Below are 14610 nucleotides of genomic sequence, written 5' to 3' on the forward strand. Positions count from 1 at the left end.
TGTATTTATGTATTTATTCCTCCCCCATATATCCCCCCCTCTTTTTATGTCTCACTCATATATCCCTATTTTCTCTCTCCCCTTGTATTTCTCCACTTACATCTCTCTCTCTCTCTCTCTCTCTCTCTCTCTATACACATATATTCCTTTATCTCTCCCTATCTCTCCTTCCATCCCTCCACCCTCTCCCTTGTCTCTTTTTCTCCCTCTCCTCTCTCGCTCCCTCTACATCTTGCACTATCAATTTCTCCCTCCCTCCCCTACATCTCCCCCATATATCCCTCTCTCTCTTTTCTTCCATAATCCTCCACTCTTTGTCTCTCACTCTCTCTCTTTCTCCCCCTAACTCTCCCCACTCCCTCTATCTCTCCATATGTGTCTCTCTCTATCTCTCTATGTTTGTCTCTTATATCCCTTTCTCTCTCTCCCCCGTTTTCCTCATATATATCCTTCTCCCCCCCTCCCCGTCTCTCTCATCTCTCCCTCTCTATATGTGTGTGTGTGTTTGTGTGTCTCCCTTGTACATCCATATCTCTCTCCCCCTAACTTTCCACCTTTCCCTCAATCCCTCTCTCTTTCTAAACTCCCTTCCCTCTTTTTCCCTCTATATCCATCCCTCTCTCTCCTCCCTGCATGTTTCCCTCCTAGATCCCTCTCCCTTTCCCCTCTCTCTCTCTCTCTCTCTCTCTCTCTCTCTCTCTCTCTCTAACAAAATCTATCTAACCCCATCCTTTTTTCCTTCTATCTCCATTTCCCTATCCTATATCTCCCTCCCTCCCTCTTCCCTATCCCTAATTTTCTCTCTCTCATTATCCTTTTATATCTCAATGTCACCATTATCTCTATCTCTCCTCCCTCCATGTATCCATTTTCTCTATCCTCATTTCCTTATCCCTTTACTCTCTCTGTCTCTCTAACCCCCACCCCCCCCATCTCTTTCTCTCCTTAGTCCACCCCTCCATATATCTCTTCCTTCTGACATGAGAGTGGGATATGTTGGGCGTGGGATCCCCCAAGGGAATTTTTGGGGCTTAAAGCCCAGATTTTGACTAAATCTGATGTAAAGACTCCACATTTTGTGGGCGCAGAGCGCGAAATTGTAAGAGTCATAGGGTTGTCCACCCTCATTTTTATAAATGTAATGTTGGCTTTAGAGATCTACCCATGGTTTGTGAACCATGGGATCGTATAAATAGAGCGAGGCCCTAAGTTGTAAATGAGGGAATCAATTGATGAAGGAAGGATGAAGAATTGAGTCATATCTAAGTATTTAATCGATTCGTTGGGTCGCAGAGTAGGAGAAGGCTCTACAGTTGAGTGCGCAGAGGCCTAGTAGTCTGCAGCTGAGTGTGCGGACCCCTACAGCTGAGTGCGCAGGGCAAGTCGAGTCTATAAGCTTTGAGAAGTAATAAAGAGAAGTTTATTATCATTTTTGTGTATCTTTTTCCTATTTTTTGCATTGAATATATCAGATATAAATTGCATTTCTATTGTTTATATGATGCACGAACTTATATGAATGTGTTGATAAAGTGAATATAAGATAAAGTATTTGTTTATATGAAGATAACTAATTGTTATAGGAAGATAAGTAAGATACGTGGTGTAATTTGGGGAATTGGTGTAGATCGCTTCTTTAGCAGCGTGAAAGCACCTCAGCCCCTCGTTAGGGCTGCCCGAAGGCAAATATAATTAATCGTAAAGGCTTCGTAGGTTAGGATAGTGCACAAGTGACCTGTGTGAAGGTATTCACAGTTGGACTAAACCGACCCCTCAGACATCTCAAGGGTGCGAAAACTTGGCTCCAACATCCCCTAATACTGCTTCGGTTGAGACCTTAGTCCGCACTCCGTGGGATGTTGTCGGAAGGGCCAGTAGTAAAGGGATTTGTTTGGCTAATTAACTCTGAACCTGGGTCAGGCCCATTAGGGCAAAAAATGGTTCCATTCCCGGGACCAGAATCTGCATAGAGATGTTTGATGTTGTATCATTGGAATCCAACTAAGAAGGAAATTGAAGGTTAGTTGGACAGGAGGATTCATGAGTTCACGGCACAGGAAGACAGGAATCCACGACTAACAAAAGAAAAATGGTTAGAGGTTGGGTCCCTATAATACTAGTAATTACCCCATTACTGTTGTAGTTACATCCCTTATTAATATTGTTTTGCCCCTATTATCCCCATATTGTTATTACTGTGCCCCATAGAATCCCTCTATTGTTATTTTTGTGGCTTTATATTATTATTGTTAGGTCGGCAGGGTTATATTGTGACTCCTTAGACTCCTATAGATAGAAAGGAGGTTTTGTCATTTGAATCATCAAAGAATTGTTCATTTATGTAATGTAAAGGAGGTTGCCCCCTCGAAGAGGCTGAATTCTAAGGCGTTGATCTATCTTTTCTATATTTTCTTGAGTAGGTTTCATAACATTTGGTATCATAGCTTTGATTCTAGGGTTTCGCTGCTCCAAATAGGTCATCATGGAATTTTCACTATAATTTTTTATTTTTATTTTTCTGCGACGTTTCAGAAGCTAAAAAAAAAAACCCACTTAGGAAGACATCGCGTTGAACCTTGGGTCCAAATTTCAAAGCTTTTCGCGCTATATTTGCAGAGATATGATCTGAGGAAGTTGGTCTTTTTGCAGATTTCTGAATTACATTCCAAACAGGTGACGTGGGGAAAATCGTCATAACTTTATCTCTGAGCATCGGATTGAAATTTTGTAAGAAATTAAAGAAAGAGGATGGACTGTAGTTTCTTGTATGCATTTTTTAGATCCAAAGGTCGAAACAGTGACTCGTGGCACGTCGTACAATTTCTCTCTACTAAACTAGTCTATAATCAAGTCACTATGGAAGATTTCTCATAACTCTTCCTTGGAGAATCCAATTTGGGTCAGACTTGTGGCATTGGAAAGAGGACACAGAGAGCTCTTGTAGGTCACAAATTCAGAACTAGATGATTGGAAAGTACAGAGATACATCAGAGGCAATACTGAGCTCCTACAAAGTGAAAAAAGGTGTGTAGATTTTCTTAAATTTTTTCTTAAGCTTGGCTTGAAAAATTATTTTGAAGGAATTCAAAGGGCATAGTATAGCATTATTATCAGTAACAGATGCCCTGAAGAAAGAAAATGCAAACACCTAGTAAGGAACCTGAAAGCTCTAGCATGACTCATGAAGAAGAGGAAGAAATGCTACATGATATATCAAAATTACAAGAACACGTGCAACAAATGTCACGCTCACAAAAGTTAACAGAAGCTAAGATAAATGGCGTGGAAGCTAAGATGAATGGCATGGAAGCTAAGATGGACAATTTAAAGATAGATTTCAACACAAATTTGAAGACAGGCATGGCATATTTGAAGACAGATTTGACAAATTTTCTACAAGAAATACTTACTAATGGTGAAAAGGTAGTAAAGGAAACTCATGATGTGAACAAAAGAAATGTTAATCATGATATCATAGACTCTAATGTGGAATCGAAGACCCACCATATTCCAAAAATCTATATGAGGAAGTTTGATGGCAAGGATCCCGCAACATGGATATTATAGATGGAGCAATTTTTCGATCTCAATAATGTGCAAAACACACAAAAGGTACGTATTGCAACTTTATATTTGGAACCAAATCAGTTTGTATGGTATCAATGGCTTTGCTCTTGTAAAAAATTTATCACTTGGACAATTTTTACGGAAGAATTGATAGCACATTATGAGGATACAAAAAGCAACACTTTTTTTAGTCAATTGATAAGTCTCAAACAAAATGGTTTAATAATGGAGCACATTGAGGAGTTTCAAAAATTGAACATAAGGGTAAAAGATATTCCAGAGGAGCATAGGATTCATGTGTTCATAGGGTATTTAAAGGATAATATCCAACATGATGTTCGCCTTTGGGAACCTGATTCATTAGAGAAGGCATTCAGGTTAGCAAGAAAAATGGAAAGCAAAATTATGGTAACCAGGAAGCATACCACTCACAACTATAAAGACAGAAGTGTTGTTGCCCCTAGTCTTCCACAACCTATAAGGTTGACACCACAACAATTGGAAGGAAAAAGAGCAAAAGGGCTTTGTTACAATTGTATAAGAAAATACACTAAAGGTCATAAGTGTGCTAAGAAGAAATTATTCTACATTGATTGTGAAGAGGAAGAAGAAAAGGAGCAAGAAAGGTCAAAAGAAGAAGATATACTCCAAGAACAAAGCCTAGATAAAGAAGAAATGAATCCGACCATATCTTGTAATGCATTGGCTGGAATTACCACTCCTCAAACCATCAAGATAGAAGGACAAATCAAGAAGAAAAATGTAATAGTGTTGATTGATTCAGGAAGCACCCATAATTTTATTTATTGTAAGGTAGCAAAAGAATTGAATTGCTTCCTATATCTAGCACCAGAGTGTTGAGTGATGATTGCAAATGGAGTAACAATAAATTTCTCTGGAAAGTGCCATAATATCAAGCTATCCATAGGAGAATATGTATTGACTAGCCCAATGCTTTCCATTCCAATGGGAGGTGCTGATGTTGTACTAGGAGTACAATGGCTACAATCCTTGGGTACAATAGCTTTAAATTTTCATGAAATTTTCCGTGGAAGGAAAGGAATTTGAATTAAGGGGTATTGCAGGGAACTAGGAAAGATAATTAGCTCTAATGGTATGACAAAGCTTCTAAAAAAGGAACAAAGGGGTGTAATTGCATAATTATGTTCGCTAGATGTTTCCACATTGCAATCATCTATTTCTCCAGATCTCCAAAAAGTCTGGACAATCATTCCAAGGTATTTGAGACTCCCAAAGGTCTCCCACCTATTCGTGATCATGATCATGCTATTCATTTGATTCCAGGAAGTGTTCCTCCAAACATCAGGCCGTACAGATATCCCTATGCCCAAAAGAGTGAAATTGAACGTATGGATGTAGAAATGCTAGAGGCTGGTATAATTCAACTAAGTCAAAGTTCTTTCTCTGCTCCAGTAGTATTAGTGCACAAGAAGGATGGATCATGGCGCATGTGTCCCGATTATAGGGAGCTCAACAAGCTCACTATTAAAGATAAGTTTCCAATTCCCGTCATTGATGAATTACTGGATGAATTGCATGGATCAGTTTACTTCACCAAGTTGGATCTTCGTTCAGGATATCATCAAATCAGAATGAAGGCTGAAGACATTCCAAAAACAACATTTAGAACTCATGAGGGTCATTATGAATTTTTGGTCATGCCTTTTGGCCTTACCAATGCACCTTCAACATTTCAAGGTTTGATGAATTCCATTTTCAAACCATTCCTTAGAAAATTTGTGTTAGTATTTTTTGATGATATACTAATCTACAGCAAGTCTTGGAAGGATCATGTTGAACATGTTGACAGGGTGCTACAACTATTGGAGGAGAAACAATTATATGCAAAAAGATCCAAATGTTTCTTTGGAGTAAAAGAGGTGGAATATCTGGGTCATATTGTATCTCATGAAGGAGTTAAGGTAGACCCTAGCAAAATTAAAGCCATTAAGGAATGGAAAATCCCCACATCCATAAAGCATCTGCGAGGATTTCTCGGGTTGATAGGGTATTATCGCAAGTTTGTTAAGAATTATGGGAGAATAGCATCACCTTTAACAACATTATTGAAGAAAGATGCATTTTCATGGACTCCAGAAGCAAAAAGGCCTTCGAACATCTTAAAGAGGCAATGTGCCAAGCACTAGTCTTAGCTACACCAGACTTCACAAAAACCTTTATTGTGGAATGCGATACTTCAGGAAATGGAATTGGTGTTGTTTTAATGCAAGATGAATGACCCATTGCTTTTGAAAGTCATCCAATCAAGGGAAAGTTTTTACACAAAGCTATTTATGAGAAGGAAATGTTGGAAATACTCCATGCACTTAATAAATGGCGACCCTACCTAATGGGAAGACACTTCAAGGTAAAAATGGATCATGATAGCCTTAAATACTTTTTAGAACAAATATTATCCTCTGAAGAGCAACAAAAGTGGGTCACAAAGATGTTGGGTTATGACTTTGAAATCATCTACAAAAAAGGGAAGCAAAATGTGGTGGTAGATGCACTCTCAAGAAAGGATGAGGATGTGGAAGCATTGTTGTGCGCCATTTCTATTATCCAACCAGATTGGATAAACGAAGCAAGGGAGGAATGGAAGAATGACGAAGAAGTATGGGCACTTATTTGAAATTTACAACAAGGTTCCAGTACGTCTGATACATTTAGCTGGCAAAATAATTCTTTATGGTACAAAGATCACTTATACCTCTGTAAAAATTCCCAACTAAAACAAAATATTCTTATGGAATTGCACACTTCTCCCTTAGGAGGGCACTCAAGATTTTTAAAAACTTACCACAGGGTTAAGAAGGAATTTTTTTGGGATGGCCTTAAATCGGATATTGAAAAATTTGTGGCGGAATGTTTGGTTTGCCAACAAAATAAAGTTGAAAAAATTAAGACACCGGGTCTATTACAACCTTTATCCATTCCAAGCCAATGTTTGGAGGAGGTTTCAATGGATTTTATCACAGGTTTACCCAAGTCTGAGGGAAAGAGTGTCATCATGGTGGTAGTTGACAGACTTACCAAGTATGCACACTCTTGTGCATTATCACATCTATTTAAAGCTAGTACGGTTTCTACTGCATTTATGGAAACAATTCAAAAGCTACATGGAAACCCAAAGATTATTGTAAGTGATAGAGATCCCATTTTCACTGGAAATTTTTGGACAGAATTATTTTCTTGTCTTGGTACTCAGTTAGCTCATAGCTCATCTTATCATCCTCAATCTGATGGGCAAACTGAGATAGTAAACAAATGTCTGGAAGGATATCTTCGTTGCTTTGTATCTGATAAACAGACATAATGGGTCAAATGGTTGCCTCTGGCTGAATGGTGGTATAACACTTCCTTCCATATAGCAACAAAAATGACCCCATTTATGGCACTTTATGGATATCAGCCACCATCCATCACATCATATTTAAGAGAAAGTTCTAAGGTTCAAGCAGTGGAACATCACATCGAACATCAACAATAAGTCCTCCAACTCTTAAAGGATAACCTCGTGTTGGCACAGAATAGAATGAAACAACAGGCAGATCAACATTGCAACGAAATAAGTTTTGATGTAGGTGATTGGGTATTCCTACAGCTACAACCATATAAACAAATTTCCCTCAAGCAAGCTAAGAAGGATAATAAATTATCACCAAAGTATTATGGTCCGTACAAGGTGTTGCAAAAGATTGGTACTATGGCATACAAATTGGAGCTTCCTGTAGTTTCTCGATTGCACCCAGTTTTCCATGTTTCATGTTTAAAGAAGGTTATAGGCGACAAGCTCCCAGTTCAAATAATATTTCCAGAACTTGACGAGGAAGGAAAAAATATATTGGAACCGGAAGCAGTCATAGAAACAAGAACTCGACAGCTACGAAATCGATCAATTTCAGAGTATCTTATCAAGTGGAAGAACTTATCTGCTGAAGATTCCACATGGGAGGATGAGAATTTTATACAGAAGCATCCAGAACTACTCAAGTGTTGAGGACAACACTTTTTTTGAAGGAGAGGGGCATGTTGGGTCCCTATAATACTAGTAATTACCCCATTACTATTGTAGTAGCATCCCTTATTAATATCGTTGTGCCCCTGTTATCCCCATATTGTTATTACTGTGCCCCATAGAATCCCTCTATTGTTATTTTTGTGGCTTTATGTTATTATTGTTATGTCGGCTGGGTTATATTGTGACTCCTTAGACTCCTATATATAGAAAGGAGGTTTTGTCATTTGAATCATCAAAGAGTTGCTCATTTATGTAATGTAAAGGAGGTTGCCCCCTCGAAGAGGTTGAATTCTAAGGCGTTGATCTATCTTTTCTATCTTTTCTTGAGCTGGTTTCATAACATTAGATTGCTACATGTACACAGAGATCCACGAAATCTTCTTCACATCTTTCCCTAGAGAGTTGTATGAGTTGATCGTGAAGCTAGCAGATAGCCAAGGAAGGTGGAAAATTGACAATCCTATTGTGTGGAACCCAGAGTTGGTGCGCAGATTGGAAGCATCAGAGGATAAGATCGTGCACATTGTTGATCACTGGCTCGATCAGATTATAGGAGGATTCATTACTAAGTTCAAGATAGATACTTCAGTCCGCTATAGTGAGGCAAAGCGACACTTTCTCAAAGAACCGTGAGGTAAGTACGTAAAGTATATGAATACTTGGATTAAAATGCTATTGTATGAAAAGAGGGTTATGCAATTACCTTGATGTCCAGAGCTACACGAAGTGGAAAAACCTACAGAAACGAGGGAAGTAAGGGACCATAGAATAGCCCTTTGATTTCACCTCCGCGAGGGGAAGAGGAGGAGCTCGCGAAGGTCTCTCCGTGAAGTGCGATCCATTTGATAAGGTAAAGGATTCCGCACATACCACCCCCAGCTACACCGCCACTAGCTTCACTGCCTTCACATCCATATTCACTCGTAGCCACACTGCCACCACCACGAGTCAATATGGCAAGCGCGATAAATTCCCTATGTTCAAGGGCATAAGAAATGAAGATTCAGACCAGTTTTGGTTCGTGATAAGAGTCGTATGGGAAGCACAGGGAGTTACATATGATAATATTAGGAAAGAAACAATGGTTAGCGCCCTACAGGACCGTGTGCTGACCTGCTATATTAAGAATTCTAATGACAATCCGAATGCAGGAAACATGGATATCCAAGTAACGCTAAACATAGAATTTAACAGACCGAAGTCAGAAGCGCATTCAATCATTAGGTTCAAAGAGATAACAATGCTACCAGGTGAGACTCCTTGGGAGTTAGATCAGAGGCTAAAATGCACAATTCATGAAGCTAATATGACTTTGACGGATGGACAACACCGTGAATGGTTTGTAGCATCGCTAACGCCGCACTTGAGGAATGCGTTGTTGCAATAGAGGTTCATGACTCAGGCAGAGGCCTTGGAGATAGCAATGAGGCTACATGAGACCCCAATGCAGGATCCTAACTTAGGAATTTAATAGATCCACGCGTAGTTGAAAAACTTATGCCTTGAGATGCAGAGTCTGAAACAAGACAGGACAACCTAACGAGAAGGGCACGAAGAGGTGTGGTGTGTAAACTGCAAGGGTCAGGGTCATGATAAGGACCACTACCTTGTGTTCTTGAATTACCTCACGGGAGGAGGACCGATGCCGTTAAGGCCGAAAGTGCAAGTAGGACCTAGCACGACACCTGCATTGTGGTGTGCGATTTGTCAAATAGGGGGAAAGCATGCCACAGACAACTTCCATTTGTTACAAAAGTACACGCAAAATTTGCAACAATTGTTCTGTAATTTTTGTAGATTGGTTGGACACGATGAGCGGACTTGTAGAAGCTTTGAGCTGATGATGGATAGAACTGCCACCTATAGAGTTCAGGTCGAAATGTGACCCCTAGACCAAAACGCAGGAGTGGCGCGAACCGGATTTCAGGGGCGCGGACAAGGCCGTGGTGGAGGAGGACCTGGAAGAGGTCACAAACAACTCATATGCTACAATTGCGGAGGGTCGGGACATTATGCCCGTCATTGTACGAACCCAACGCGTCCATCATGTCTGTACCGTAGCTTGTTTGATCATGAGACGGAGGATTATCCTATGCTGATAGCTAGGATATGCGACAAGGGAGCGCTACCACCTCCCCCGACTCAGAACCTGCAGATGTTGAGGTCAGAGCCATGCCAGGAAGATCCAAATGTGAACATTGTGCTCCGAAGTGGAATCGCGACGAGAGATGATAAAGGCAAACAATCCAAAGATAGTACTTGGGTTTGCAAGGCTCCAACAAAAGAAGCAGAGTTTGATTTGGAGCACTCTAAGGAAACCTTCATGGAAGGTAAGAGGAGCTTCACTGATGCCTCCACTTCAGAAAGAAAAGATAGACTGGAGCTGAAAATGGACCCATCTATTCTTACAACGTTCCTAGAAACATGCATCAAGCTACTGCATGACAGCAAGGTTGTAAAAGGATTACAGGAACTCATTAACATATGTGTTGGGACCATGCTAGGAGAACCGTGTGTAGTCTAGAAGATTGGAAAGCATAAGATGAGGATGGGAAGAGAAATGAGGTTAACTACGTAGATTGGAGAATATGAGATTGAACATTCTGCCAAAGAAGACATGGGAGCGCATGGGGAGGCCTAGGCTACAATGGTCTCATATTCAGTTGCAAATGGTGAAACAACAAAAGATAATACCTATGGGAAGATTACAGGGAATCACTATGGATATTGAGGGAGCAAGCGTGCTAGCAGACTTTGAAGTGATAGAGATTGTTGATGACAACAATCACTACCCCATGGTCTCAGGAATTGATTGGGCCACTGACATGAATGGGGTGATTAATATTAAGAAGTGCAAGATGATTTTTGAAAATAATTCACTGCACATAGTTATACCTTTGGACCCTACTGAAGGATCGTGCTATATAGAGCCGGTGCATGATTATGAAAGTGACGATGATTTGGACTACATCTACAAAATAACCGCGTGAGAGTAAGACTGGGTAAATCCTACCGCGGATAGATGAATTTCATGGGAGCGTGAAATCTTTTGCACTTCAGATTCGGATGAGGAGATAGAGTGATGGCAGAATCAGTTACACGAGGTAACCACTCTTAATTGTAACATGATGACAAGGTCACTACGTTGTGTATCAAAAGAAGCGAGATATTTTCCTATGTATGATGGATTGGGTGAGGTAGATGCTTTCTTGGACAGATTCAAAAGGGAGGTGCTGGAGAAGCAACGTTTCCAAGCCTTGAACTGGGTACTGTGCGCTACACCCGCGAGGTGGTGGGGTACGAACAAAGGGAGCTTTGAAGACTAGCACATATGTAGAAAAATGTTGCACTCATAGTTTGAGAAACCTATAGTGTGAATGGCAGATAAATACAATGGATGGGATGGTCCGCGTGCACATTTGTCCAGGTGGGTACAGACATATGGTAAACAACCTGCGCGGATGCACATGAACTTCGCGTTGTGAGATACGGTTAATAAGCATGTGTTGGGGGGACAAATACGCGAATGGGCCCTTAAGTTAGAACGAAAAAGTGTGGAGAGAATGAGCATGCAGAAGGTTATCCATGCGGAAGCATTTAACGAAGTGTGCAAAGCACTAAACAAGGTATGTAGTGCACAGTGAAGTGATTGGGACATGTGTGTACCAGTAGTTTTATGTGCTTATAGGACAACGTGTAAGAAACTGATGAGATAGATGCCTTCTAGGCTGGCCTATGGAGTAAACACTGTAATGTCGATGGAGTATACTATGCCTATTTCGTGCATAGTAGCTCCCACAGATATGACGGATCATGAAACCTTGGAAGAAGGGATCATGCAATTGGATGAAGAAGAACGCTTGGGACCTGATGAAGAAATCCAACCGGGTAATCTTAGGCTCCAAGAACTCATGAATGAAAGAGTTCAGTTAAGGGAGAAAAGTGCCATGGAGGAAGCAGAAGTCAAGAAGCTTGAGGAAGGAATAAAGAAGGACCTTCTTGATAAACAAACCATGGTGATAAAAAAAGATGCACACGATTACGTTGACAAAATTGGGGACTACCATCGAGGGTTGATCAGTTTGATTCCTTGGATTCGACCATATGTTACTAAGGGGATTGTAGATGGTGTTGTGATGTAGTTAGTGAATTTAAATGGCGAACCCTTCCTAGAAGAAGTAAATGATCAACGGTTGAAGCCATATATAGGTGGCGCGACCACTTGACTAGCCATGGGAAGCACAGTATTAGCGCTCCAAGCAGTTGAAAGGAGGCGCAGGACTATAAACTACACTGCCTGAGGGCTACGTTATGATAGGACTACGCACATGAAAGAAGTGTCACGAGGTCCATGACAGCACAAGGGTAGTTGCGCTGCCACACGGGTTGGCTGGAAAGTGACTGTTATAGTCACTATTCACGATGTCATGCTTGTTTTGAGACCACATGGAGTGGGCGGCAGGAATTTAAGGTAGGATTTATGGGCTAGATTTTGGAAAGTCTACCACCAAGGCAGCATTAATGGATAGGATTTTGGGGGAACGGTTGAATTCAAATTCAAAAGGTGCTATAAATTGCAAAGGGTTTCCCAAAAATCAACACTTGGCAAATTGAGAAATCAGTTGTTGTGCGCCCAAAGATTTCTGAACACCAACCTATTAGAGTTGAAGGCATTGTTTGGGCACCTATCTAAGCAGTTGAAAGATTTTTGGAAAAGCAAGATGACAACATCTGAAGAAGCCAGTGATATCGGGGAAATGACCGCTAAAGAGGCCGCACATGCCATGATAGTAGGAGATGCCCCTGAGAGCATTGGGATAGTTGTGGAAATACCTAAATCACCACATACACTGAGACCCAATAAAGATAAGCAAGCCATTGTTCTAGTGCGCGTGTCCCCTCAAAACCCATTGCAAACAAAACCAACCATGGAAGAAAAGGGGAAAGCAGTTACTCTGGAAACTAATGAGGAGGAGGAAGACCTTGAGGAAATCCTTGTCAAAGAGGAGGAGGACGAAGACATGGAGGTGGAAATCGAGAGCATGGACCCTCTAACTAGGCTTCCCGCATATGTTCCTCCGCGGAAGGGAAAGGCAAGGGTACCCAAGGACCTAGATGAGAGCAAGAGCTCTCTGCAGACTCCGCTGCTACCTGATGATATCATTTTTGAAGGAGCGCACTTGGGATGGGTGTCGAGTCTAAAGTTTGAAGACTGGGATCTCACGGACCACGAGAAGTTCCCACACTTGGCAACCGCACAGCTCATGAAGCCGAAGAAAAACACTACGGCGAGAGTCATAGAGTTGGAGCCACACAAGTGGTTGCATGGAGTAGAGAAAGAAGGGTTGTTGAACCTCCTTTGGATGCCACATTACCATCGCACCCCAGTAACTATATTTGTCATTAGGTAGCTACTCTGCCTGGTGCATGATGGGTGTTTATGGCTGGAGGAGCCCATCCCCATCATGGACCACCTGATTCATAGAATTACCTGACTTCCTTGCAAAGGGGAGGACCTAACGGATATTTCGGAGGGTAAGAGCAACGACTTGGCCATCACGGAGGCCATGAAGGAAAAATTCAAGCTAGAGAAGAAGAAGAGAGGGCACGTGATCTCCAGTATCAATAATAAGGTATTCAAAGTGGTGACCCAGATATTGGCTGGCAAGGTTATGCAGAAGTGCTGCGTGGATGAGGTACTTGTGCCAGTGGTAGCACTTGCCGTGCAGTGTGTAGAGGGCTTCTAGTTTAACTGGTCAGAGTACCTATGCAAGGAGTTCCTGGAGAAATTCTGCGAGGCACAGGAATAGGGGAAGGCCTTCCACTATGCATGGCTTCTGCTGTCCATAGTGTTGGTGGCTTGGGAGTTTCCTGAGGATAGTCAGTTCTCCATAATTGCATAGGATCTTTCAGAGGTAGTGAAGTACGCTTCACTGTGGGCCACTAAAGACACGCAAAGGATCTGATACAGTAAGATATTTTGGGTGTTCATGGAGATGAACATCAAAATGGGGATTAACCGCAAGCCACGATTATCACCCACTGTCTACAATAGCCTACAAAGGTTTGCGGATTTCAAGGCAGACTTCCATAACGTATACATCAGGGCACACAAGGACCCCGTGAAGAAGTGGAATGAACTACCATACCTGACCACAGACGATGTTATATTCGCCATGCTTGAGTCATGGCCGCTAGAGTGGCACGCTCCAGCCATCTACACGATGGAAATAGAAAATTTTGTTGCACAATGGAAGAAGGAGGAGGCAAAACTGTGGATGGTGCAGTTGGCAGAGAAGAGAAGAAAAGAGGTAGCAACAAAAAAGGTGCAGGAGATGCGAGACATCGTGAAGGAAGCAACAGAACACCCGAAAGCAATAGCTGAGCAGAAACAGGTAGCAAAGAAGGAGCGCGAGGGCCATAAGTCGCCCTCGCCTGAGGAAGAGCCTGAGACAGAGGAAGGTGATGCAGACTCAGAAACAACATCTACACAGTTGAAACGCTAGCACCCAAGAGAGTAGGTGGGGGCGCGAAAGAAGTTGAAAGCCTCTAAGACTTCTTTCAACCCATTCACCCTCACCAAAGGAGATCTCCATGATATAGGGGAGACGGTGTGCAACTTCATCGCGGAGGCCCTCCAGCAGCTCACAGAGGAGAATCAGATTGTGTTGGGGGCCCTCCGAGCACAGATACAGGAGCTGCAGGTGTGCACTCCTTAGGCTAGTACTCTCTCGACAAACCTTGCAATAGGAACGACCACGGTTGAGGAAATGCTACGCGCCCACATGACCAACACCATAGTGCTGCCAAAGGGGGCACTGGTTACAAAGAATGTGGACGAGAGGCCTACGGTCAGTGCATTGAAGGGAATAGGGATCATCATGGTTGCGCTCCCTCGGGAGACACTCTATGCCCTACAGGATGCAGTGACTACAGAACTGTGGGCTAGGGAGGGAAACATACTACAGGTGTTGAGTGAGAAGAAAAATAATATGGTA

At 41.9% G+C, this 14610-nt stretch overlaps 1 pseudogene; it reads right to left on the minus strand.

The window, feature by feature from the left end:
- Positions 1 to 13829, minus strand: part of LOC149148103 (uncharacterized) — a 29448-nt pseudogene extending 15619 nt beyond the window's left edge.
- Between the last annotated feature and the right edge of the window lie 781 nt (positions 13830 to 14610).

This window comes from Pinus tabuliformis, chromosome 9 (genome assembly GCF_031772625.1).
Source record: "Pinus tabuliformis cultivar Carrire ecotype Pingquan chromosome 9, CPIR1, whole genome shotgun sequence".
NCBI classification, from domain to species: Eukaryota; Viridiplantae; Streptophyta; class Pinopsida; order Pinales; family Pinaceae; genus Pinus; species Pinus tabuliformis.